The 25,577-nt window shown below is 50.5% G+C and overlaps 1 protein-coding gene across 2 annotated transcripts in view; it reads right to left on the bottom strand.

Annotated features, from left to right (window-relative positions):
- The window catches only part of AGPAT3 (1-acylglycerol-3-phosphate O-acyltransferase 3), a 121,955-nt gene extending 101,299 nt beyond the window's left edge, over positions 1-20,656 (bottom strand). The window contains exons 1-2 of one of the 2 annotated variants that reach the window (XM_003823849.6): positions 19,197-19,422; positions 18,517-18,724 (exon numbers count right to left, since the gene is read on the bottom strand). The gene's annotated coding sequence lies outside the window, so the exon portion shown is untranslated. Of the gene's footprint in view, positions 1-18,516; positions 18,725-19,196; positions 19,423-20,501 lie in introns of those variants that run through there. The other variant, XM_034947979.3, reaches the window with a different exon arrangement.
- Positions 20,657-25,577: the final 4,921 nt, after the last annotated feature.

Below are 25,577 nucleotides of genomic sequence, written 5' to 3'. Positions count from 1 at the left end.
TGAGCCACGGTGCCCTCACCCACGGGAGCCCTGCGCACCTGCGCACCTTCACCTGTGGCTCCCCTCTCCTGTGCCACGAACCCCGGCCATACACTCCAGGCTTCCACAGGGCTGGGCCTGGGGCCACAGAGTCATCAAACAACAGGCCCTTTTCTTCCTCCAAATCAGCTTATATAAGAAACTGGCACTGGGCATGGTAGCTTATGCCTGTAATCTCTGTACTTTGGGAGGCCAAGGCGGGTGGATCACTTGAGGTCAGGAGTTTGAGACCAGCCTGATTTTTGGTAGACCATCTCTACTAAAAATACAAAAATTAGCCGGGCATGGTGGCGTGTGCCTGTAATCACAGCTACTTGTGAGGCTGAGACAGGAGAATTGCTTGAACCTGGGAGGTGGAGGTTGCAGTGAGCTGAGATCATGCCATTGCACTCTAGCATGGGTGACAGAGCAAGACTCTGTCTCAAAAAAAAAAAAAAAAAAAAAAACTGGCAATCATAAGTAGAAAAAAAATTGTAATTGAAAGTTATTTGTTCAAGAACTGGAGACCAACTAGGAACACACGAAGCAGAGAAGTGAGTCTCTGCATCTGCATCAATGACTCAAAAGCAGCTGTGCAGGGAACCCGTCTGGCCCAGGCCCAGGCCTCCTGCACCCAGCATCTGCGAGCTCCATGCTACCAGAGGGGCTGCAGTTGGCTGAGGGAGGTGGGGATGCCATTTCAGGTCTAGCCTCAGGGTGAGGGGAGCACGGCCGGCCAGTGTACACAGGTCAGGGGCCAGGTTCCCGGCCTTGCTCAGCACCGCACATCACTGCATTGAAGCACATCTTTAGTAAAACCAGCTCTTCCCTTAAAGAGAATGCCACGGGGCATGAGTATGATGCTTTTGACAAAAAACAAAGGCATCACTGTTAACTCCGATCTATCCCATGTGAGGTGGGAGAAGGGAGAGAGCAGAGACAAGGAGACAATTACACAAGCAGCAGCCCAACGTGTGCTTTGCAATATGCTGACCTGGCTTGCCCCACACCCAAGGGCAGACCCACAGATAGCCCTGCCTCTGCATCCACCACCAGAGCACCCAGTACCCAGCACCAGGCCACCCAGCATCCTGCACCAGGCCACCCAGCACCCAGCACCAGGCCACCCAGCATCCAGCACCAGACCACCCAGCACCCAGCATCAGGCCACCCAGCACCAGGCCACCCAGCATCCAGCACCAGGCCACCCCAGCATCCAGTGCCTGGGCACCCAACGTCCAGCACCAGGGCACCCCAGCATTCAGCACCACAGCACCCCTGCATCCAGCACCAGGGCACCCCAGCCTCACCCGCCCCAGGCCTCTGAAGGAGCAGGAGGCTGGGCCCCATGTCCCGCAATAGCACAGCCAGCTGGGCGAGACCACAGGCAGCACTGGAAGGGACTGTGCGGCTCTTTCGGATTAGGAAAGGGCCGTGCTCCGCACAGCAGAAAACAGGGACGAGGTCGAAGAGGCAGCACAGAAAGCCCAGAGTCACTCCCCACCCACCATCGGAAACCAGTGAGCTCATTAGAAACCGCTTATCTATGAGGCCAAATGCCCTCACCAGGAGAGAAGGAGAAGGAGGAGGGGGAAGGAGGGGGAAGGAGGGGGAAGCGGGTGGGGAAGAGGAGAGGAGGAAGAGATCAAAGGGCGTGGCAGAGCTACACCTTCGACAGGCCTCCAGCCCTGGGGACTATCTGGGAACCTCCAGGAAGGCCTGAGAGCTGAGACTGGGTGACTCATCTATGGTGACAGAGGTAACCACCTGGCCAGAGGCACCTCTTTAAAGAGACAGATTCTTACACCCATCACAAACAGACCAGAACGCTGGCCAGGCGCGGTGGCTCACACTTGTAATCCCAGCACTTTGGGAGGCTGAGGCAAGCGGATTACTTGAGCTCAGGAGTTCAAGACCAGCCCGACCAACATGGAGAAACCCCGTCTCTCTACTAAAAATACAAAATTAGCTAGGCACAGTGGCTCTCACCAGTAATCCCAGCACTTTGGGAGGCCAAGGCAGGTGGATTGCCTGCGGTCAGAAGTTTGAGACCAGCCTGGCCAACATGGCAAAACCCCATCTCTACTAAAAATACAAAAATTAGCCGGGTGTGGCAGTGGGCACCTGTAACCTCAGCTACTTGGGTGCCTGAGGCAGGAGAATCGCTTGAACCCAAGAGGCAGAGGCTGCAGTGAGCCGAGATTATACCACTGTACTCCAGCCTGGGCAACAGAGCGAAACTCCATCTCCAAAACAAAAAACAAAACAAAACAAAACAAAACAAAAAAATGGAATACTGACCAGAAGAAAATACCCAGGCTTGCTCTTCCTTATTGAGGACACTCTGGGGAAAAACTCAAGGACTGGCCAGGCTGAGTGACAAGGAACAGAAATGGCTCCCGGGGCCCAGGGCCCCGGCCATGTCATCTGCAGGGGTTTTCCCCATCTTATTTATGCAAGGGGCTCCTACTTGTAAACTGGAGAGAAAATGTTGTCCAAGAGGCTCAGAACCGGTGTCGGAGGCTCAGCGAGGACAGGCCCTCTCCCTGGGGTCCCAGAGTGGGCAGGAGGCCACAGCACCATGGACTCTGGGCTCCTCTGGCTGATCACGGAGGTCCAGGCCATGAGGCCCTTGAGGCTCAAGGAGAAGGGTGTCTGAGGCAGGTCAGCCTCACGGTGGCCGCGGAGCATGCGCAGTGGAGTGACCCGGGCAGGAGGCTCCCCAGGCCAGCACCCCAGCCAGGAAGGGAAGGAGCAACTCTGTGCGTATCACAGCTTCACAGTCTCCAGCAATTCAGCATTTGCCCGCTGAAGTTTCTAGGTGCTGACAATTCACAAATAAAGGAGGAGAAAGCTTGCTCTCTCCTGCCCTCCAGGCCTGCGTGGGGGTGTGGGCCTGGTGTTGGGGCTAACCAGGAATCCTGCATCTCATGGGTGGCCCCACGGGACAAGCGAGGGGCTATGACACTGGACACTGCTTGGTGGCCAGCAGTTGCCCCAGGCCCCTGAGGATGGAGACAACAGGCAGAGCTGGGCAGCTACCTCCTTAAGCCCCACCCAGGGGCACCACCCCCCAAGACCAGGGCACCCGTGGCTGGAGGAGACCCAAGGGCCCTCTGACCCAGTTGAGTCTCACGGGATGTGACTGCTCGCTGCCCTAGATGTTTACGGAGGTGTGTTTGCTGTTGCAGTGATGGAAGGCACTGCTAGTTCTTAGAGGGGGGCTGAAATGCAGCCTTCATGGGTCTTACCAGACACCTGCCCTCCGGGCTCAGATCTGACTCCAACTGTGATGCAAACGCCATGTATGTTGGTTTCATAGACACTGGATTTTCCAGGAATGAAACCTCCGATAACACACACCTGAGGGAGGAAGAGGAAGCCTGCCTTGGCCAACCCCGGCAAGGGACTGAGTCTACCCCCACCACCCTCTCACTGCACCTTGAGCCAACAGGGACCACTTCATCTCCCAGTGCAAACGCGTGCAAGAGTTTCCAGATGGAAATACGTGTCAATCTGAAATCCTGAGTGCAATCAACGAAACCTATTTCCATACTGCACAAGAGACATCACAATGCTTTATTAATAACACAGAGCACTAATAACACATTTGCCAGACCCTGCTCTAAGCATTTTCCTGCATTACCTCCATTATGCAAAGGAGATGTGGGGCCCGGCAGGGCGGGGAATGACAGGCTGAGACTGACCACTCCCTCAGCCCTGGGCACAGGGCCCCCAGATGAGGGACTCACCCAAGGGACAAGGGTCTGCCCCTGCAGTGGCTTAGACCCTGGACCACGCCAACATGGCAAACACACGTGAGCTGCAAATGCCGGCCTGTGTGCAACTTTACATTGCTAGAGGCCACATTCAAAAGTAAAAAGAAATTGGCAAAAAAATGTTTTTAATAGGCCGTGCATGGTGGCTCACGCCTGTAATCCCAGCACTTTGGGAGGCTGAGGCAGGTGGATCACCTGAGGTCAGGAGTTCGAGACCAGCCTGACCAATATGATGAAACCCCCCGTCTCTATTAAAAATACAAAAATTAGCCGGGCGTGGTGGCATGCACCTGTAATCCCAGCTACTCAGGAGGCTGAGACAGGAGAATCGCTTGAACCCAGGAGGCAGAGGTTGCAGTGGGCCAAGACTGTGCCATTGCACTCCAGCCTGGGCGACACAGCAAAACTCCATCTAAAAAAAAAAATTAATAATACATTTTATTTAACCCAGTATATCCAAAATATTATCATTTCTACGTGTAACCAATATAGAAGAATATGAATGAGATCACTTACATTCTCTTTCATATTAAGCCTCTGAGATCGGCGTGCATTTCACACCACGAACACATCTCAGTTCCCACCAGCCATGTTTCCAGCATGCCTCTGTGGGCTGCATGGCTCATGCAGTCTGCCCCAGACAGCACAGGCTGAGGTATGACACGTTCTCTGAGGGCGACATCCTTCCCACCTCCCTTTTCTGTCTGCATGTTAAGAATTTTAGCAGTTTTCAGCTTCACCAACCCTTTGCCTTCTAAAGTATTTATAGTGGTTAATTTCTCCACTTGAGGCAGGTGCAGGGGTTCAATACTTTATGTATGTGTTTTCATATAAAGCATTTCTTAATTTAAGAAAAAGTTGACCCACTCCCCAAAATACAATGTAATCACAAGGCACAAAATAAAAATTATGACACAGTTATTAAATACTTTCAGTTTTCTTTTTCTTCCACAAAACTTGGAAGGAAGGAAAAACTGATCCCTTTCTGGAAATAAATACATAATAAGTGACAAAGTAAAAACAATTAGTAATTACTATCACTTCCTTCTCAATTTTCTTTTTTTCCAAAAAAAGTTCTTACATTTACTCTCATTCATTCTCTCTCTTTCGTTTTCTCTCTCTTCCCCCTCCCTGGCATTAAGAATGACCAACTTGTAATCAAACCACCAGCCTGAAAACAAATCTTCCTTGCTACGAACAGTTAACATATTGCCACCTGTCACGTGTCCAATTCACCACCATGTCAAACACAGTCGACTGGAAACGTCCAGGGACCATCACTCAGCAATAAGCCGCCTGCCCACTTAATGCCAGTGAGCAGGAGACGTCCAGCGCCTGTCTCTAGACGTGTCCTTGTTTCCACTTTGGGGAGATGTATGTGAGTGGAAATAACAAGGGTAATTGGCAAAATCATTGTGAAATGAATCTGTCCTACCATAAATGTGACTGCGAATTTTGAAGTTGATTTGCAAAAGGCCATAGACATAGCTGTGACCCATCCCACACTCAGTGGCAATACCACTGGGAAAAGGGTAGCTACCGTCTCTGAGTCATCAGAATCCCTGCCAGTAAAGCTGGACAGCTGCCAGCACTCAAGATCAAAGCTGAGCTCCTGGCAGTAGAGACCTGCAGAGCACCTTTCCCGTCTTCCTGCCAGTGACTTACAAAGGCAGCCCTCGCATACCTGAGGAAGTGGCACCAGAACAAGACAAGAACAGGCTGACCAGGAGCCCCACCCCGCCCCTGCAGATGCCTCTCCAGTGTGTTCCACAGGAACAGTGGCCGCCCGTGCCGCTCCCAGATCTCGGGCTCTAGGGCACAACAGTTGCTGCCCTCAGCTGTGCTGAGCCATGAAGTGATTCAGCAGCAGGGGAATCGGACGCTGGTCCAGGAACACAGCACCAGCCTGGGAGGCCACAGACAAACATCAATTTCATGGGTGCAAAAGGCCAGTGCCAACTGATGTCGAAGCTCAAGTCCACACCCTGAGTTTCCACAGTGCTCCTGAGATGCCTGGGGACGCAAGGGATGCAGGGCTGCGTCCTCAGCCCCGGAGTCATGCTGCCCTGTTCTTCAAGAATAAACAGTAACAGAGACAGGCAGAACCCACGTCTTCTCAGTTCCACCCCAGGAGCATAGGGAGAGGCCCACATGCCAGGATGCGGGGACACGGGAGCTCACGGGAAGCAAGAGTACCAGGTGCCCAGAGGTCCTAAGGCCAGCTCAGGACAAAGGCGCAGAGCTCAGGCTGTCGCTTCTAGATTGCTCTGCTTTTCAACGTGGTGCTCATTGATTGCAGTCACTCTTCCCTAAGTGCCATCATCCCCGGGCGGCCCAGCCAGGACTCAGAGTGCAGACGGCCACACACAACATGGCCGCCCTGACACGCACACAGCGCAGCAGGTCCACGTGCCACTGTGCCATTGACAAGGCATTTTCACATGTGCAGCCTCACAAACTGCTGAAGGAGAACAGACAAGGAGACAGGTGCACAGCCGAGAGCAGAGAAGGAAACTTGCCTGGGCCACACCCCCACAACCCAGCCTCCAAGCCCACGGCCACCCAGCACTTCCCACCAAGAAAGACCAGACTCCTCCTCCAGCACAGCCAGACACCCGCGGTCCCTTTTCACAGCTGAAATAAAATACTGTACAGCATCAATTGTGCTTTATACGGTATTCACAGGAGATGAAGCTTTACTCAGTCTTAGCATGTTGGATTTTTTTTTTTTTTTTTGAGATAGAGTCTCACTCTGTTGTAGGCTGGAGTGCAGTGGCACAATCTCAGCTCACTGCAACCTCCACCTCCTGGGTTCAGGCAATTTTCATGTCTCAGCCTTCTGAGAAGCTGGGATTACAGGCACACACTGCCACACCCAGCTAGTTTTTGTATTTTTAGTAGAGACAGGGTTTTGCTATGTTGGTCAGGCTGGTCTCGAACTCCTGACCTCGAGTGATCAGCCCGCCTCAGCCTCCCAAAGTGCTGGGATTACAGGCATGAGACACTGCAGCCAGTGGCATGTTGAATTTCAAAACTAGAAGACAAGCCAAGCGTGGTGGCTCACACCTGTAATCCTAGCACTTTAGGACCCGAGGTGGGCAGGTTGCTTGAGGCCAGGAGTTTGAGACCAGCCTGGCCAATATGGTGAAACCTCATCTCTACAAAAATTACAAAAATTAGCTAGGTGTGGTGGCGTGCAACTTCAATCCCAGCTACTCCAGAAGCTGAGGCACAAGAATCGCTTGAACCTGGGAGGTGGAGGTTGCAATGAGCCAAGATCGAGATTGCGCCACTGCACTCCAGTCTGGGCAACAGAGCAAAACTCTGTGTTCAAAAAAAAAAAAAAAAAAGACAAATGGAAATAAAAAACTATTAAACATATACAACAGCGTCATTCTTTCAAATACTACTGGTGTGAGTAGAAACAGACGTGATCTTTGCAGAGGGTAAATCAGCAACAACGTGTCTAACGTCTTTGAAATGGCAAGACCCTTTACTCAGCAATCCACCTGTAGACTTTACCTTCAAGACACTGACTAGAGAAGAACTGTACAAGGATGCCCATCATATTTATAACTGGGAAAACGGAGCGGCATCAGTGTCCATTGACAGGGCTGGCCACAGCTGGCTGTGTCCACACAGCGGAGCCCAGTGCAGCCCTCCCTCGAGGGGGCAAATGGGAAGGTCAGCAGTGCAATGTGAACTGAAGCAGGCAGGCCGCAGAGACAGAGCCACGACGTGACTCCGTTGTGAATTAAGTGTGTGTGTATCTAACTCACACTCAGGATAGGAGCAGGCCACCTCGGCAAAGTGACATCCAGGTCGAAGTCACCAGGCAAAAGGAGAAAGTGTGTTCCAGGCAGGCTAAAGTCCAAGGCAGAGTGTGGCCAGTGGGGCAGCTTGAAGACCGGGTGTGGGGGTGCAGAGCGTGAGGTCGGGGGACACTGACATCAGCAGGCATCGTCACAGGGGTGCTGAGCAAGCAGTGGTGGGGAAAGCGCAGGGCCACTGAAAGGCTGCCTCTTGTTCTGTGGGGAACAAGTGTGATGGGACCTGAGCTGGAGCGACCCCACGCAAGACCACGGGCAGTCTCAGTCGAAAGCGAGGCTGGCGGTGGGGCAGGAGGCGGGCAAGGGGAATCGTGAGGGTCAAGGAGCCATAGATGGGGAAGGGGGTGTGGGAGATGGAGGAACGGGGTCATAGATGAGGCCCAGGTTTCTGTCCTGGACACCAGTGGAGACAGAAGATAGAGGGGACAAGACGGTGATACCAGAGCAACGATGGGAATGGGCCTGCTGGGAAGATGTCCTCAGCCAGATCCCAAGAATAGCACCATTTCAGCCAGGCGCAGTGGCTCATGCCTGTAATCCCAGCACTTTGGAAAGCCAAGGCGGGTGGATCACCCGAGGTCGGGAGTTCAAGGCCAGCCTGACCAACAAGGAGAAACCCCGTCTCTATTAAAAATACAAAAAAATGGCAGGGCATGGTGGTGCATGCCTGTAATCCCGGCTACTCAGGAAGCTGAGGCAGGAGAATCACTTGAACCCGGGAGGCGGAAGTTGTGGTGAGCCAACATGGCACCATTGTACTCCAGACTGGGCAACAAGAGTGAATCTCAAAAAGAAAAAAAAAAAAAATAGCACCATTTCAGGTGCTTCCTAGTCTTTTTCTTCACATTTATTTTCTACTTTTGAAACCTCACATGCCCTTTAACTATTACTGGCATATGCCATGTATATGTACAGCAGTTCTTCAGCTACCGAATACAAGTCATCTGAAGAAAGCCAATTGAAATGGCAACCTAGTCTGCCTGTGCTAAAGTAGCAGAAAGCATCTCAGGTGGGATGGGTGACAGGGAAGTCGACAAAAAGTTAAGTTTATAAGGACAAAATCTGAGTCACATTTTGCAACTGTTAAAACTGGTGGGCTGGGCATGGTGGCTCACACCTGTAATCCCAGCACTTTGGGAGGCCAAGGCAAGTGGATCCCCTGAGCTCAGGAGTTCAAGACCACCCTGGGTAACATGGTCAAATCCCATCTCTGCTAAAATACAAAAAATTAGCTGGGCGTGATGGCATGCACCTGTAGTCCCAGCTACTCAGGAGACTGAGGCACAAGAATCACTTGAGCCCTGGAGGCGGAGGTTGCAGTAAGCCAAGATCATGCCACTGCACTCCAGCTTGGGCAACAGAGTGAGACTTTGTCTCAAAAAAAAAATAAAACAAACAAAAAACAAAACAAAACAAAAACTGGTGAAAAGCATTTGATAATGATGTGCTCAGTGGGGAGGCTTCCCAGCTTTAAACACCCTGAAATTACACGTTGTCCTCCACCAGGTAGTTTTAGAGTGAGAAAAAATTTCCCCCCAGACAGCCTGGTCATTTTGGTATATCTAATCTGTAACATTCCTTCTACTGTTCATTACGGTTTCATTCATCCGGATTTATGTAGATCCACCTCCACCATCAGCAATTTCTTCAATCTCAGATTTCTGCTGTAGGATCACTTTCCATCTAAGTCAATTATATCTTTAGACATCCCCTTTGTGAGCTCAGGAAATCAGCCTAAAGTAATTCTAGATCAGTCCCACTCCTGGACTACTGGTAGGAGCAGGGCTTCTCCAGGGAGGCTTTGCTCCCTTCAAGCCTTGCAGGAATCCACAGACAAAGCCCACGTGAAATGAGCCCACAATCCAAAATCACAAAGCGTGTGACAGGCAAGCATCAGTGAGCAAGAGGCAGCAGAACAAGTGGCGGAGTCCAACCCTCAAGAAATTCAAATTTTAGTATTTGTTAATATTATTATCGGTATTACTTTGGTATTATTAGTTACAGTATAGAAAATAAGTATGTTTAGACATAAAGAGAAAATAAAAATAAGTGTAAGGAAAAGAATACCAAACAAGAGGAGAGGCAAACTTGGAAAAAAACAAAGAGAACTTTCAGGAATGAAAAATATAATTATTAAAAAAATGAAAATTAAAAGAACAGGTTAGGCTGGGCATGGTGCCTGTAATCCCAGCACTTGGGAGGCTGAGGTGAGAGGATCACTTGACCCTGGGAGTTCAAGACCAGCCCTGGCAACACAGCAAGACCCCATCTCTACCAACAAAAAAAAAGAAAAAAGAAAAAGAAGAACAACAATAACAGGTTAAATATTAATAGCACAGAGGCTGGGCACGGTGGCTCACACCTGTAATCCCAGCACTTTGCGAGGCCAAGCCAGGTGGATCACCTGAGGTCAGGAATTTGAGACCAGCCTGGCCAAATGGATGAAACCCCGTCTCTACTAGAAATACAAAAATTAGCCGGGCATGGTGGTGGGCACCTGTAATCCCAGCTACTCTTCAGGCTGAGGCAGGAGAATCACTTGAACCCAGGAGGCGGAGGTTGCAGTGAGCCAAGATTGCACCACTGCACTCCAGCCTGGGCGACAGAGCAAGACTCCATCTCAAAAAAAATGTATACCTATTTAAATAGCACAGTAGATGGAGATGAAGATAGAGTTGCTAAATTGGAAGACAGAGCTGAAGAAATAACCTGGAATGAAGCATAAAAAGACTGAAAGGTAAAAACATGAACGAGAGTTTAAGTGGCTGGGAGGATGGTATGAGAAAGCAAAGCATAAGGCAGATGCTGTATGGTTGAGCCCCCATATCTAGGGGTTCCACATTTGTGGATTCAACCAACTGTGGATCAAAGATATTTGGGTGGAAAAATTCCTAAAAGCAAAACTCGAATTTGCTGCTCTCTACTATGTTAAATCCACATTAATGAAGTTATATATAGGCATTGTATTAGATATTATAAGTAATCTAAAGATGATTTAAAAATACATGGGAGGGAGGCCGAGGAGGGCAGATCATGAGGTCAGAGTTCAAAACCAGCCTGGCCAATATGGTGAAACCCCTTCTCTACTAAAAATACAAAAATTACCCCAGGCGTGGTGGTGGGCGCCTGTAATTCCAGTTACTCAGGAGGCTGAGGCTGGAGAATTGCTTGAACCTGGGAGGCAGAGGTTACAGTGAGCCAAGATCGTGCCACTGCACTCCAGCTTGGGCGACTGAGCGAGACTCCATCTCAAAAACAAAGAAAAAAAATACATATATGGGAGAATGTGCACAGGTTATATACAAATACGACACCATTTTATATCAGGAACTTAAGCATCCACTAATTTTGGTATCCATGGTGGGTTCTGGAACCAATCCCTAGTGGATACCGCAGAATGACTGTATTGAACAAAATAATGGCTGAAAATTTTCCAGAATTGCTGAAAGACATGATACTTTATCTTCAGAAAGTACAATGAATCCAAAACAGGATAAACAAAAAGAAATCCATGCTAGAAAGACCACAGTCAAGTTGAAAAACACCAGAAATAAAGAGACTATAAAAGCAGCCAGACAAAAAGCTTACTACTGACACAGGAAGGACAACTGAAATGACAGCTGGCTTCCTAACCACAACTTTATAAGCCAGAAGATACATAATAGAATTCAATCCTTAAAGAAATGCCAGAGACTCAGTGCTATACAGACTATATCCCTCTTACCATGAGGCTTTTCAGCTGAAATCATAATAAAAACAACCTAAAATCCTCAATGCCTTTGGACATAAATGCATTCATGGGTCATGGAAGAATAATAAAATTGTAAAATGCTGAACAATGAAAATATTACATATCAAAATAAACAAGACGACAGTACAGCAGAACTAAGTAGGAAAGCTACATAGACTTAAATGCTTATGACAGGACTGGGCGTGGTGGCTCATGCCTGTAATCCCAGCACTCTGGGAGGCCGAGGTGGGCGGATTGCCTGAGGTCAGGAGTTCAAGACCAGCCTGGCCAACATGGTGAAACCCTGTCTCTACTAAAAATACAAAAGTTAGCCAGGCATGGTGGCACACGCCTATAATCCCAGCTACTCGGGTGGCTGAGGCAGGAGAACCACTTGAATCCGGGAGGCGGAGGTTGCAGTGAGCCGAGATCACGCCACTGCACTCCAGCCTGCGTGACAGAGGGAGACTCTGTCTCAAAAAATAATAATAAAATACTTATGACAGAAAGTTGAAAATTAAGAAACTAAGCTTAGAGAAAATAGAAAAGAAAATGTTTCAATTCAGTAACCTAGAAAGAGAACACCAGAATAAACCCAAAGAGTGTAGAAGGAAATCCTGACAATGAGCAGAAATTAGTGATACGGAAACAAAGACACAGTGGAGAAAATGAGTAAGACTAATAGCTGGTTCTTTGTGAACACTAATAAAAAAGATGAGCCTCTGTGAGATGAATCTAGAAAAGAAAGGTAAAACCATTTTAGGAATGAAAAGGGTGATTTACTGTCAGATATAGTAGAGATTTAAAAATTAAGAAAATATTCTGACCTTTGTATCAAGAAACTGAGAACTTGGGCCAGGTGCAGTGGCTCACGCCTGTAATCCCAGCATTTTAGAAGGCCAAGGTGGGAGGATCACCTGAGGTCAGGAGTTCGAGACCAGCCTGGCCAACATGGTGAAACCCCGTCTCTACTGAAAATGCAAAAATTAGCCAGGCGTGGTGGTGCGCGCCTGTAATCCCAGCTACTCGGGAGGCTGAGGCAGGAGAATCGCTTGAACCCGGGAGGCAGAGGATGCAGAAGCCCTGTGTTCTCCTTCCAGGTTCTAGAGCCGGAGTCCTCAGGGCACATGGGTTTTGCTGGTGCGCGTGCTTTACCTTGATGAAATCAGGTGCTGCATACACTTCTGCGGCTCACTCCTTCCACCCAGCGTTATCCTCCGGAGGCGCATACATGTTGCGGCCTGGAGGAGCTACTTCCTTCCCCTTTCCATGGCAAATGTAGCACGAGGTTATTTTTCATTTTATTTGGAGACAGGCATTGAGAGAGCTCCCAGGGTCTGACTCTAACACACATGCCACTATGAACGCCTCAGCATGTCCCCCGGGAAGCACACGGCAGGTGCACCCGCCACTCGATGCCATCTCCCTGCAGCTCCTGCCATTCCCAAAGCAGCCACGCTGGCACCAGTGCTCTGTCTGCCCCCACATCTTCTCCAGCACTTGTCCCCACAGTCTTTTAAGTTTCGCCGTCCCGGCAGGGGGAGGCCGCAGCTCTCTGTGGTTTTGTTTCTGCGTCTCCCTGGTGACCCATGACAGTGGATCTTCCATCTCTCCAGCTCCTTGCTTTTGGGTCACTTTGTTTGTATTTCTCACACCAGGCCTCCTCTGCTTCAAGGAGGCAGAGTGGGACGATTCATAACCACGTGGCCACTGTTTGTACCCACACCGGAAGGCAACATGGTAGAAGCATTTCCCTAAAATCAGGAACAGGACAAGGATGGCCTGTCACGCTTCCATACAGCCCTGCTCAGGAGGGCCTGGCCCAGGCAGCAAAACAGGAGGGAAAAATATGAAAGATATAAGGAAGAAACAGAGTCTTCACCACTCCCACATGACATGAATGTCTACTGAGAAAATCCCCAAAATCTACAAATAAATGTTAAGCAATGGCAAGGTGATCAGCTGTTAAATCAATACCCAAAAGTCAACTGCATTTCTACAGAACACCAGCAAAGACTTAGAAATCAATAAAAATAAAAAACACAATTTACGGCCGGCGTGGTGGCTCACGCCTGTAATTCCAACACTTTGGGAGGCCGAGGTGGGTGGATCACTTGAGGTCAGGAGTTCGAGACCAGCCTGGCCAACATGGTGAAACCCTGTCTCTACTAAAAATACAAAAATTAGCTCGGCATGGTGGCGTATGCCTGTAATCTCAGCTACTCGGGAGGCTGAAGCAGGAAAATCACTTGAACCCGGGAGGCAGAGGTTGCAGTGAACTGAGATCCTGCCACTGCACTCCAGCCTGGGCGACAGAGCAAGATTCTGTCTCAAAAGAAAAGAAAAAAAAAAACACCATTTACAAAAGCAAGAACAATAATAAGGGCACCTGGGAATAAATGTAAGCAGAGTGTCAGGTGGAATGTGAAATACCACGGTGCTTTATCAAAAGACACCTCGGAAGACCTGCACAGTCAACTCTAGAGAGATAAAGGGCTTAAGCAGAGAAAGCAAACTTTACAACTTCTACAGAAAAATACAGAATACATTTGTGACCCAAGAATTGGGAAGAACTTAAAGTAACATGCAAAAGGCACTACCTAGAAAAGAAGGATGGATAAAATTATACATTACATTAAAACTATCTTTTCACCAAAACAAAAAAAGTGAAAAGATAAAACCCAACTGGGAAAAATACATAATGCACACATTACAGCCAAAGATGAACATCCTGAATCTATAAGGAAATATATAATATGGAAACTATATATAAGGAATAGGTGAGAAAAAGACATAACCCAAAAGAAAAATGGATGAAGCACATGAACAGGAATTTCACAGGGAAGGACACACATAACCAATAAATATGCAGGATGCTCACTTTCATCCAGCAGGCAGGCGTAAATCAAGACCACAACTGCACAACAGTTTGCATCTACCAGCTTTGCGAAAATCAACAGCAATGCCAAGTGCTGACGAGTATGTGGATCACGTGTGTCCAGAGACATGGACATAGAACATTCCATGTAAACAGGTCAAGATTAGAAGTGCTTCTGGTAAATGTATGGATGCATTCTGAAAACATTATTTTTTGCAGGCTGTATCTTTGCATAGATCTTACGGGAGGGTCTCCCGTAGGCCCTTAAAGACACGTGGAGTTACGTTGTTTTCCAATTGATGCTTATTCTCTTAGTACCATCTTCTCCTTTCCTCTAAGCATCATCAGAGAACGCTGTTTCCAGCAGCCATCCCTGAGACAGAGGCAATGATTCTTTTGGTTTCATCTGCACATAAATTCTTGGGATTTTTCCCCCCTCTCTTCCTGCATTTTGGAAGTGCCTGTTTTGTTCTCATTTAATTAGTTCAGTTACTTTGTTTCAAGAAATAAATACTGTAGCCCAGAGACTGTAAAAACAGTAGCCCCAGTTGAATTCAGGTGGCAACATTTGTAATTTGGCGTGTGCAGTTTGTTAAAAATAAATACATTGCATATAAAACTCCAGATATCTGGCTTCTCTCGGAAGACTAAAGATGGAGTCACTCTGGTCCTATACCCACCTGGCCCTGCTCAGCTGGGGGTCAGTAGCGGGTTGTCAGGTGAGCCAGACCCTGTGGAAGAGGCCTCAGTCTCTCACTCATGCTCACCACAGCCACCCCTTCATAGGCCTCATGTCTGCATTCTCACTTACCTTCCTAGCTGGACCCTGTCAGAATCTGTGTTTACGATTTTCCTGTATAGCTTTGTTCACCAAAAAGAAACATTATATACTGAATAATTCACTAACATTTATTTATTTGTTTATTTATTGAGATGGAGTCTGGCTCTGTCACCCAGGCTGGAGTGCAGTGGCACGATCTCAGTCCGCCTCCCAGGTTCAAGGCATTCTCCTTCCTCAGCGTCCCGAGTAGCTGGGACCTATGCATGCGCCACCACACCTGGTTAATTTTTGGGTGTTTTTTTTTTAAGTAGAGATGGGGTTTCATCATGTTGGCCAGGCTGGTCTCGAACTCCTGACCTCAAGTGATCCACCTGCCTCAGCCTCCCAAAGTGCTGGCATTACAGGTGTGAACCACCGCCCGGGGACCCAATAATTCACTAACATTTAAAGAAAAGAAGTAAAAGTTACAAAGGCTTTGGGGCTCCAGGAAAATGCAATGCTAGCCTGGAGCTGGAACTGAACTGCACGACAAACATATTTTCTAACCAATGTTCTAGAACTTAAGTCATAGTAATAAGCTCCTGATTTAGAAAACTGAAAATAACCTGTGTGCACTGAAACACGTGTGTCCTGATCATTGTAGTGCATTTGAAAATTCCCAGAACACCAGCACTTCGCCTCCCTGCACCAGCTCACTGCCAGCCACGGCAGGGAGTCCAAGGAGGATGGCTGTGGTTCGCTTCCTAAAACTAATCCAAAATCCCGCCCGCCCGTGCCGCATAATGAGTCACAGTTGGGATTGTCTTTACTGTTCCTTTTGTTTTTGTGGATTATCAAAAGTCACTAAACTTAGCCAGGCGTGGTGGCAGCACCTGTAGTCCCAGATACTGGGGAGGCCAAGGTGGGAGGATCGCTTGAGCCCAGTAGTTTGAGTCCAGCCTGGGCAACACAGTGAGGCCCCACCTCTAAAATACATGCATAAAATTTTAAGTCCCTAAACTTTGTCTCTGAGGACGCGATGGAGCTCTGCCAGAGAGAGCCGCTTCAAGGTGACAGGTGAGGAGACAGGTGAGCCACAGCCTCCTTGCTGAGACACCTTCGGGACCCCTTCAGGGGTCATGACCAAAGCGGGTACTCACGCAGGGCCACCCTGGGGGTCCACTTGGCACTGGGCTGGTTGTGCCTAACTCAGGGCTGGGTCTGAGGCTCCTCCTCCCCAGCCCTGCTCCCTCCGCCTCCTCTCACGGGGGTCAGACCTGCCTGGAGGTCTGGTGCTCCCCCACCATCCTCTGCAGGGTTTCTTCCTGCACTTCCCATCTCATCTTGGCACCTGCTTCCCAAACTGACAAGTGCATAACCCAAACTGACGCGGTCTTCCTCTAACAATCTGACTTCTGTCTATTTTGGCAAAAATCAATGCTAGTACACCATATTTTACAAAGTATAACAACTGGTTAATTTCTCAATGCAAAAATTATGTGTAGCTCCCTAATAAAATGCACATTTGTTCACTCAATCACTCCAATTAGACTAGGACAATGGCCTAAATCAGAAATCAATCTATGAAAAGCTTAACCCAATCATCAGCACATTCTTCACATGAGGAGTCAATAAACAGCTCTTCATTTTACTCCCACTAAGTGTACCATAAAAAGCTGAGCATAGATGAATTTACGTCAATTGAATTAATTTTCTTCTTGATTCCATATCCGGCATGTATCTGTTTCTATCAATTCAGATGGAGATTTCAGAGCCCCCAGTCCAGCAAGTACGGCCTTCTACAAGTGAAAAGTGTTTAAATGAATACGTGTATGTGAAGCCAATGACTTAGTCTCCGTTTCAGAAATGTAGATTTTCATCTATTGGATCTTATGAGCATCAAGGTGGTTTGGTGGAAAGAATAACAGCTTTGGATTCTATTGGACCTTTGTTTAAATCTAGATTTGCCCAAGCTGAGACGCTGGCCACACTTCCCCACTCAGTTTCCCATGTCAGTGTCTCTGTCAGTTTCTGTGTGATGGGGCAATACCACTCTCCTTACAGGGATGTAGAGGAGCTTATAAAATAATAAGGTAAGCATGTCATAAAGCAGGTGACAGATTTAGTGTCAGGTCAGCTAATAGGACATGAGGAAGAGAACAAGAGCCACCGTGGCTGCAGCGCCGGTACTCAGCTCCCAGCACCTGGCTGAGAACCAGGAGGGCAGACAGTCAGGGGTGAGTAATCGATCTCAGGACAGGTATTTCCTTGTACAGCTTGTTACTGCTGCTCATTTTATAATTCATCATTATTGTTATTTATTATGCATTTCATTCCCTACCCGCTTTCAGAAAGGAATCGAGACCATCTCCAACAATGATGCATAGCCTTCCCAGTCACTGGGGACAGGCCTCTGGGCTGCAGGCACACTGTCCCACCAAGAGCACCCAGCTCCACTTTGAGTCTTAAGTGACACAGGGCACGCTAGCCAGGAGGTAGATTTCTGCCTGTCACACACTGAAGGATAGTTGTGTTGCTTTCAATTCACCACCAGTAACATTTAAAACATATCCTATCTGCAATCCTTCTACCTAGACTTGGGAAAAGACGTGGCCAATTTAACCCCAGCATCCATGCAGCCTAATAGCCAGGTATACACTTTGACCCTGCAGAAAGAATGGCCAACTTTCACCATCAACTCGGCCTTCCCGCCTCCAAAACTAAACACAGACACTGCCCCAAGGTTATGAGAGTGCCCGTCTCCTGCACTTTGCTTGCCAAAGATAATCAAAACATGGCCGCTTGTAAATGACTACATGAAAGCCTGCCAGAAGGTGAACGATTAATGCACCTGCCTAAATGCAGCACTTTGAAATTGGTAATTTAGAATCAATCTTGAAATTATGATGAAGTGGTTTTAGGAAGGACAGACGCCTCGTGGTCATGTTACTTTACCACTTGAAACGACCCATTTAAAACCCCAAACACTCTTCGGTTAACCAAAAGTCAATTCCCATGAAATTTCTGAGCAACTGTCTTTAGAAAACTCAGTCCAACTTTACTGTAACAAAAATCTTGCAATGAGATGGAGTAGCTAAAGACCTCACATTAAACAAGTCATTAAAAAGGAAACAGTCAAATGTAGCCAATCACGTCCCATGCTGTGATCTAGAAACACCAGTCCACCGGCGATACCTTATAACAGGGACATCACAAGAGTTTTTGACAAGGCCAGAGAGGGAGGCAAAGCGTGGAAGCAGAAGCCATTGAATTTACCAGAGGTGGGTTTTGATGGTGACAATGGGCCTGCACTGGCTCTTCAGTGCCAAGCACTAGGGGCTCTGCCGTGGGGTCTGCACTGTGAGAGCCTAAGCGGGGCTGAAGGTTGATGAACAGGGTAAATGTGATTGGGCGAGTTAAGGACACCCCTCCTCCAAAGGAATCCAGGAAATCAGGCTCTTAAACACACATTCTGATCTTCCCCTTCCCTGTTTAGGAGAATTCCAACATTTCCCACCTACCTCCGATTTGACCAGGGATAGCATCCACGGACGTTCAGCACCCGGACGGGTCTGTGGAGGTGGGAGTTCCAGGGATGTAAGCCTAAAGGCGGCCCTGCCGTTCCGTGACATAACCTCGGGCAAGTAACTCAAGCCCTGTTGTGTCAGACCACTTGTTTACGAGGTCAAAGTGCGGAGGGGATGGGAGGCAGGTGTATCAGTCACGTGTCTACGGCAGGGACGGAACAGATTACTTTGGTGAATGCTCTTTTTCTAATTTCCAAAATAAAACATTACTTTCAGTTTGCTTCCCCAGTCCTGGCACACAGACGCGCGTCCAGGCGCAGGGTGTAGCTCCCCAGCGTGGAGTCTGCACTGGGGCCCCAGCCTGGGGTGGGGCAGCACCCTCCCTCCAGGAAGGCCTGTTCTAGAATCCACACTCCTGGGGACTTTCCCACCCGGCCACACTGCCTTTAACCCAGCAGTCTTCAGGCTGCTGCAGCGCGTCCCCCTGGCAGATACGCCAGGACAGGGCCACGCACAGGTAGGGTGACCACAGAGGGCGGCCACTCCATGAAGTCACCTTCAGAACATTTAAGGCCCCTACACCTTCTAAGGCCAAGGGGCCCTGTTCTGTCTGAATGTCAATGGCATGCAGCTGCTTTTTAGACAATGTCCTCAAGAAGATACTTAAGACTAACCAGAAATGGATACAAGAAGCAGCTGTAACAGGCACAGGCTAACGCCGAACTCTGTCCGGGAGGAGGATTGGTTGGAAAGAGGGAGGGGGGGCGGCAAAGAAGTGGCCAAATCAAGAGAGTGCTCAGCATCCTCGGGAGACCCCTCTGAAGCTTTCAAACTGAGAAGACGAAGTTCAGCAATTCCTAAGCGAGTCGGAGCAGCCGCGCCCGCAATTTAAAAGCTGCAGGATCCTGGGTCCCTCTAGCAGCCTGGGCCCGCCGCCCGCCCCACCTCCCAGCCCCCAGCAGGCTCTCGGCGTTGGCTTTCATTTTTAATAAGAGCCGCATGCTCATCACCCTCTGTCTGGAGGCCAACAGCCCACATCTTTCTTCTACTAAGATCATGTTTCCCAGGAAAAAGAACCCAACTGCTCAAGTATTCTCTTAGACAAAGCTTTTAAAATTGTGCTTTTTTTAAAAAAAAAAAAAAGGTCTGGGAAGCCATTTATAAAAGCATTTTCCCCATGTCACTAAACTTCTCTCAAAGTTAAAAAAAAAAAAAAAAAAACTGCACCATTTTAAACTACCTTCAAATACTAATAACCCTCCTTTCCTAAATACTTGGGACCAATGTTCCAAGGGTCCTGGGGTGGCCAGGAGTGGGTTTTCGCCCCCACGGCTCTTGCTCCCGGACTGACCCCATCCCCTGACCCGCCCGGTGCAAACGCGCCGCCGGTCTCCGGGCCGAACCCGCAGTCAACCCTGGGCCCCGCAGCCCTCCCCGCGCGGAGCGGCAAAAGTCAAACTGCCCCCTTGGCCTGGGCGCGCGAGGAGGAGGCCCCTGGGGGGGGTCCCGGGTCCGCCGCACCCCGAAACTAGGCGGCGGGCGCGTCCTGTCCACGGGGGAGCCGAGCGGGGCCCGGAGCAGAGTCCAGGACGGAGGGATGGGACGTCCCCGCGGGAACCCACTCGCCCTCCCTCGGCCCGGCCCGGGCCCCTCCCGGGCGCCCCGAACCCCCGGGCCTCCCGCTGGGCCCAGCGCCACCGAGGCTGCTGCGGGAAGTGGCCGGGGCCTCGCGCTGGACCAGGCCGCCGGGGAGGCCGGGGTTGCGGGGGGCGTACAGGACCCGGGCCCAGACCTCCTCCCGGCCCCGCGCCTTCCCAGGCCCCGCGCCCCGCGCCCCGCGGAGCGCGGCCGGCCCATTGCGGCGCGGGGCCCCGGGCGGCCCGAGGTCGGACGGCTGGGACAGGGGCGACCTCCGGCGGCGGCGGGGCGTGGGGGAAGAGGGGGGCGGCCCGACCTCGGGTGGGGGCCTCGGTACTCACCTGCAGCCGCCGCCACCTGCTCGTCGCGCGGGCGTCCCCGGCGTCGCCTCCGCGGCCCCGCTCTGGCCGCTGCGCTCCTCGGCCCTGGGCCCGGCCCGGCCCTGCGTCGGGGCCTCAGCGAGTGCGGCGCCCGCCGCCCCCGGCCCCCATCCCGCCGCCCTCCGCCCTCCGCCCTCGGCCGCGCCGCCGCCGCCACTTCCTGTGCGCGGCGATCCCACAGTTCCGCCGGCGCGCGCGGGGCGGCCGAGGGACACGCTGGGGGGACACGGGGGAAGGACGCGGGGGGGCGACGCGGGGGGGATACGGGGGGGGCACGGGGGGACACGCGCGCGGAGAGAGGTGTGGGCCGAGGGCGCCGGCGGGGCCGGGTGCGGAGCCTGCATGGGATCCGCTAACGGACGGGGCTGGGGCCCGGGTTGGGGGAGGGGGCGGGCGGGCCGGGACCGCGGGGGGCGCGGGGATCAGGGAGGTCGGGGCTGAACGGGGGGAGGTGGCGAAGGACCAGGCTGGGGTCCCGCGAGGGCTCCCAGGGACCGGGTCGGGGGCAGAGGGGGCCGGGGCGCGGGGTGGGGCCGGGAGGGGCCTCCGAGCTCTGCCTGGGCCCCGGCATCTCCCCTGCCGGGGTCTCCTGCGGGCGCCGGGGAAGTTTCGCGCGCGAGCTCCTCCCCTAGTCGGCCGGGGCTTAGGGTCGCCGTCAGGGGTCGCCGCGCGGCGGGCTCGGTGGGGACGGCCCTGCGAGCAGCGGCTCCGCGGAAGGATCGCGTTTCAGCCCACGTGCTGCGCCCTTGGACTTATTCATAGTTGGCACCCGGCTGGCAACACTGTATCGACACTTGACCGTGGCGGGGGTGGGGGTCGCCCCGGAGCTGCCCTGCGAACCCCCGCGGGCGCTGACGCCGTCCCCTCCAGACCGCGGAGCCCTCTCAGCCCCAGGACAGCGGCTCCTGTTCCCCCCTCCCTTGCACCTGGCCGGCGGCCGATCCCAGAACCTGCGGAGGCCGCGCAGGTGCCGCTGTCAGGGCAGGGCCCGCTGCGGGCTCCGCCTCCTGCACCCGGTACCTTGTGTGACCTGGCGCCTGCTCAGGTCCTCAGGCCCCGGCTGGACTTGGTGAGCTTGGGTGGGTTTCATTTGAAAACCATTTAAAATACCAAGTACTGGTACTGTCTACTGTGCCCCTTTTTTTCCTTTTTTTTTTTTTTTTTTTTATTATTGAGACAGGGTCTTGCTCTGTCGCCCACCCTGGAGTGCAGTGGTACAATCATAGCTCACTGAAGCCTTGAACTCCAGAGCTCAAGTGGCCCTCCCACCTCAGCCTCCCAAGTAGCCGGGACCACAGGCACACACCACCATGTCTGGCTAATTTAAAAAAATGTTTTTTTGTAGAAATGGGGCCTCACGGTGTTGCCCAGGCTGATCTCGAACTCCTGAGCTCAAGTATTCTCCCACCTCCTCCTCCCAAAGTGCTGGGATTACAAGTATGAGCCCCCGCACCCAGCCTGCACCTCCCTTTAAGCCTCTTCAAATTATTTCAGAAAATACTTAGACTAAAATAAAATGAAAGTACCGTGCACCTGTCCTACTCACAGTTCCCTTATTCTTGAAAAAGGAGTTAAGATTTGCAAAGCTCGTGGAATTCACCATTTGTAAAACCTCTCACCCCTCATGTCACTTTGGGTAATCTGTGCCACAGATAAATTCCCACAGGCACCGCGGGATGTGTGGATACAGGGATGTGCTGACTTATAGCTCTACCTATAATCACAGGAAGCCTGAGAACAACCAGACACTTGGTTAAATAAACTCTAGAACATTCATTTAGCATTTTTAATTTAAGACATTTTTCTAAAGTTGTGATGTGATAATTCTGTGTACACAGATAGGATATAGTCTCCAAGATCTGTTAAATTAAAAAATAAAAATAGTGCAGAGCAGTGAATATACAATGATGTGCTTTATTTAAAACAAACAAACAAAAAATGGCCGGGCGCGGTGGCTCACACCTGTCTGTAATCCCAGCACTTTGGGAGGCTGAGGCGGGTGGATCACGAGGTCAGGAGTTCAAGACTAGACTGGCCAAGATGGTGAAACCCCGTATCTACTAAAAATACAAAAAAAAATTAGCCTGGCGTGGTGCAGGTGCCTGTAATCCCAGCTACTCGGGAGGCTAAGGCAGAGAACTGCTTGAACCTGGGAGGCAGAGGTTGCAGTGAGTCAAGATTGTGCCACTGCACTCCAGCCTAGGCGACAGAGTGAGACTCTATCTCAAAAAATAAATAAATAAATAAATGACCAGATGCAGTGGCTCACACCTGTAATCCCAGCACTTTGGGAGGCCAAGGCTGGTGGATCACTTGAGGTCGGGGGTTCCAGACCAGCCATGGTGAAACTCCACCTCTGCTAAAACAAGATACAAAAATTAGCTGGGCGTGGTGGTGCTCTCTTGTAATCCTAGTTACTCAGAAGGCTGAGACAGAAGAATTGCTTGAACCCGGGAGGCAGAGGTTGCAGTGAGCTGAGATCTAGCCATTGCACTCTGGCCTGGGCGACAGAGCAAGACTCTGTCTCAAAACAAACAAACAAATAAAAAAAAAAACAGAAAACAACATAGGCAGATACAAGTCCAGAAGGCTCTGTGAAGATATGATACTGAATGGGCAAGGGTAAAGAAATTTTATTACAATAAAATTTCTATGTATGTTAGGTAGTAATGTTTAGATTTATCATAAGCACACATTTTATAATTTATAAATTTTATAATTTATTATTATTATTAGAAAAAGGGTGTCCCCCCGTCACCCAGGCTAGGAGTGCAGTGGTATGATCATAGCTCACTACAGGATCCCTGAAGGGATCCTCCCACCTCAGCCTCTCAAATAGCTAGGGCTATAAGCATGCGCCACCACGCCCAGCTATTTATTTATTTATTATTTATTTAGTAAAGATGGGGTCTCACTCTGTTACCCAGGCTGCTCTCAGACTCCTGGCTTCAACGATCCTCCCACCTTGGCCTCCCAAAATGCCAGGATTAGAGGCATGAGCCGCCCAGCTCTGCATACTTATTAAAAATGAATTATGATGTACCTCTTCATTTAAACATTGGATGGCTCCTTCAGCCTCACTTTGAGCTTTTAGATCAGCCCCAAATATTATGTTTGTCTCAATGGTATAAAACTCCACTGACAGACCAGCCTAGGCAACAAAATTAAAATTAGCTGGGTGTGGTCCAGCACACCTGTAGTCTCAGCTACTCAGGAGGCTTAGGTGGGAGTCGAGGCTGCAGTGAGCCATGAACGTGCCCCCTGCACTCCAGCCTGGATGACAGAGACAGACCCTTTCTTCATTAGAATCTGTGATCACTGAGACCTGAGCCGAGCCCCTGGAGAGCCGCAGGTGCCCAGACACTCAGAGAAGCATTTGAAGGGAGCTGGAAGTCAGCCACCCACCCTCAACTGTTTACAGGGTTCCAGCGTGCAGGTGCTCAGATAGGCAGGAAACGTCATCGCTAACCTTTGTTGAGCCCTTGTTATGTGTGTAGATTAGTTCATTAACCAAAACCAGGCCACAAGGTAGAGACGACTGACACCCCATTTTACCTTTAAGGAAACTGAGGCATAACAAACCTCCCTACCTTATCCGCCAGCACACGGGGCAGCAGAGGCAGGCAGCCCGGCTCTAGGCCCTGATGCAGCCACAGCGCAGCAGCTTCTCCTGACCCGGTAATGGGGTTGGTTATTAAGAAAGAGACTCGTGGTGAGCCAAGATCATGCCATTGCACTCCTGCCTGGGCAACAGAGTGAGACTGGATCTCAAAAAAAAAAAAAAGGAGAGAGAGACTCAGATCCTCAGCCTCCTCAATGAAAAACTGGGGGCAAAGGGAGATTCTGACCTTGAGTAGTATTTGTCCAGAGAGGGGATTTTTGCTAGGAATGAAAAGAGGAAAAGTAGTTTTTTTGCTTATTTGTTTGTTTGAGACAGAGACTTGCTGTGTCGCCCAGGCTGGAGTGCAGTGGCACGGTCTCGGCTCACTGCAGCCTCCACCTCCTGGGTTCCAGCAATCCTCCTGCCTCATTCAGCCTCCGGAGTAGCTGGGGTGACAGGCCCCCGCCACCACGCCCGGCTAATCTTTGTATTTTTAGCAGTGATGGGGTCTCACCACATTGGCCAGGCTGGTCTCGAACTCCTGACGTCAAGTGATCCACCCACCTCGGCCTCCCAGAGTGCTGAGATTCCGGGTGTGAGCCGCGTGCCCAGCCTTTTTGGTATTTGTTGTCCACGGTGCATATGAGCCAGGCCCTGGGAAAGGGGCTCCCTCTTCATTATTCGCTCTAATTCTCAGCCTGAACTTGCCGACATCTGGCCTCACAGATAAGCAAACTGAGCCAGAGAGGTGATCCCAGGGCCAAATGGCAGATTGCTGCCCACCTCCACACCCAGAAGGAGGCGTTCCAGTTCTGAGGGGGCCTCATTGGACAACTTGCCCATCCAGCCCTGCCCAAGGCCCAGGGGGCCCAGTCTGGCTCAAGGCAGGTCAGGGGAGAGGACAGGCAGCGGCCGGCAGTAGGGAGGGCCCTGGAGCAGGTAGGGCTGGACGCTGAGTCGCGTGACTGCCAGGGGAGCTGAGAGCCAAGGCTCAGCGCCAGCCTGTGACCTTAAACAAGGACGTTACCCATTTGGTCTTAGTTTTTTTTTTGTAAAATGAGGAGGTTCCCACCCAGATTTCCCTGATCTCCAAGAGGATGCCGGGAGAGCCAGGGGCCCTCGGCATTCTTAAAAGCCCAAAGACAACCCTATATTTATCTCAGATGTAAAAGTTTACCAAAACGAAAGATAATAACTTTGCTGTAAATACACGAACTCCAGTGTGTGGATACTAATCTCTACTGGATGGACGTTAACTATTTTTGGCTAATAGGTAATAGGAAAACAATGCAAACAAAAGCTTTTTTTCCTAGGAGACACATTATTTTTTAAACATAGACTTCCACAGAGGCAAAAATTATAAACAAGATCTTTCACAGCAAAGAGATTAGAAACCCTGGGTGCACTAAGACCTCGCCCCTGGAAATGATTCTTGA

This window comes from Pan paniscus, chromosome 22 (assembly GCF_029289425.2).
Source record: "Pan paniscus chromosome 22, NHGRI_mPanPan1-v2.0_pri, whole genome shotgun sequence".
NCBI classification, from domain to species: Eukaryota; Metazoa; Chordata; class Mammalia; order Primates; family Hominidae; genus Pan; species Pan paniscus.
Note: the sequence above shows the minus strand (reverse complement) of the source record. Positions and strands in the feature narration are given on the sequence as shown.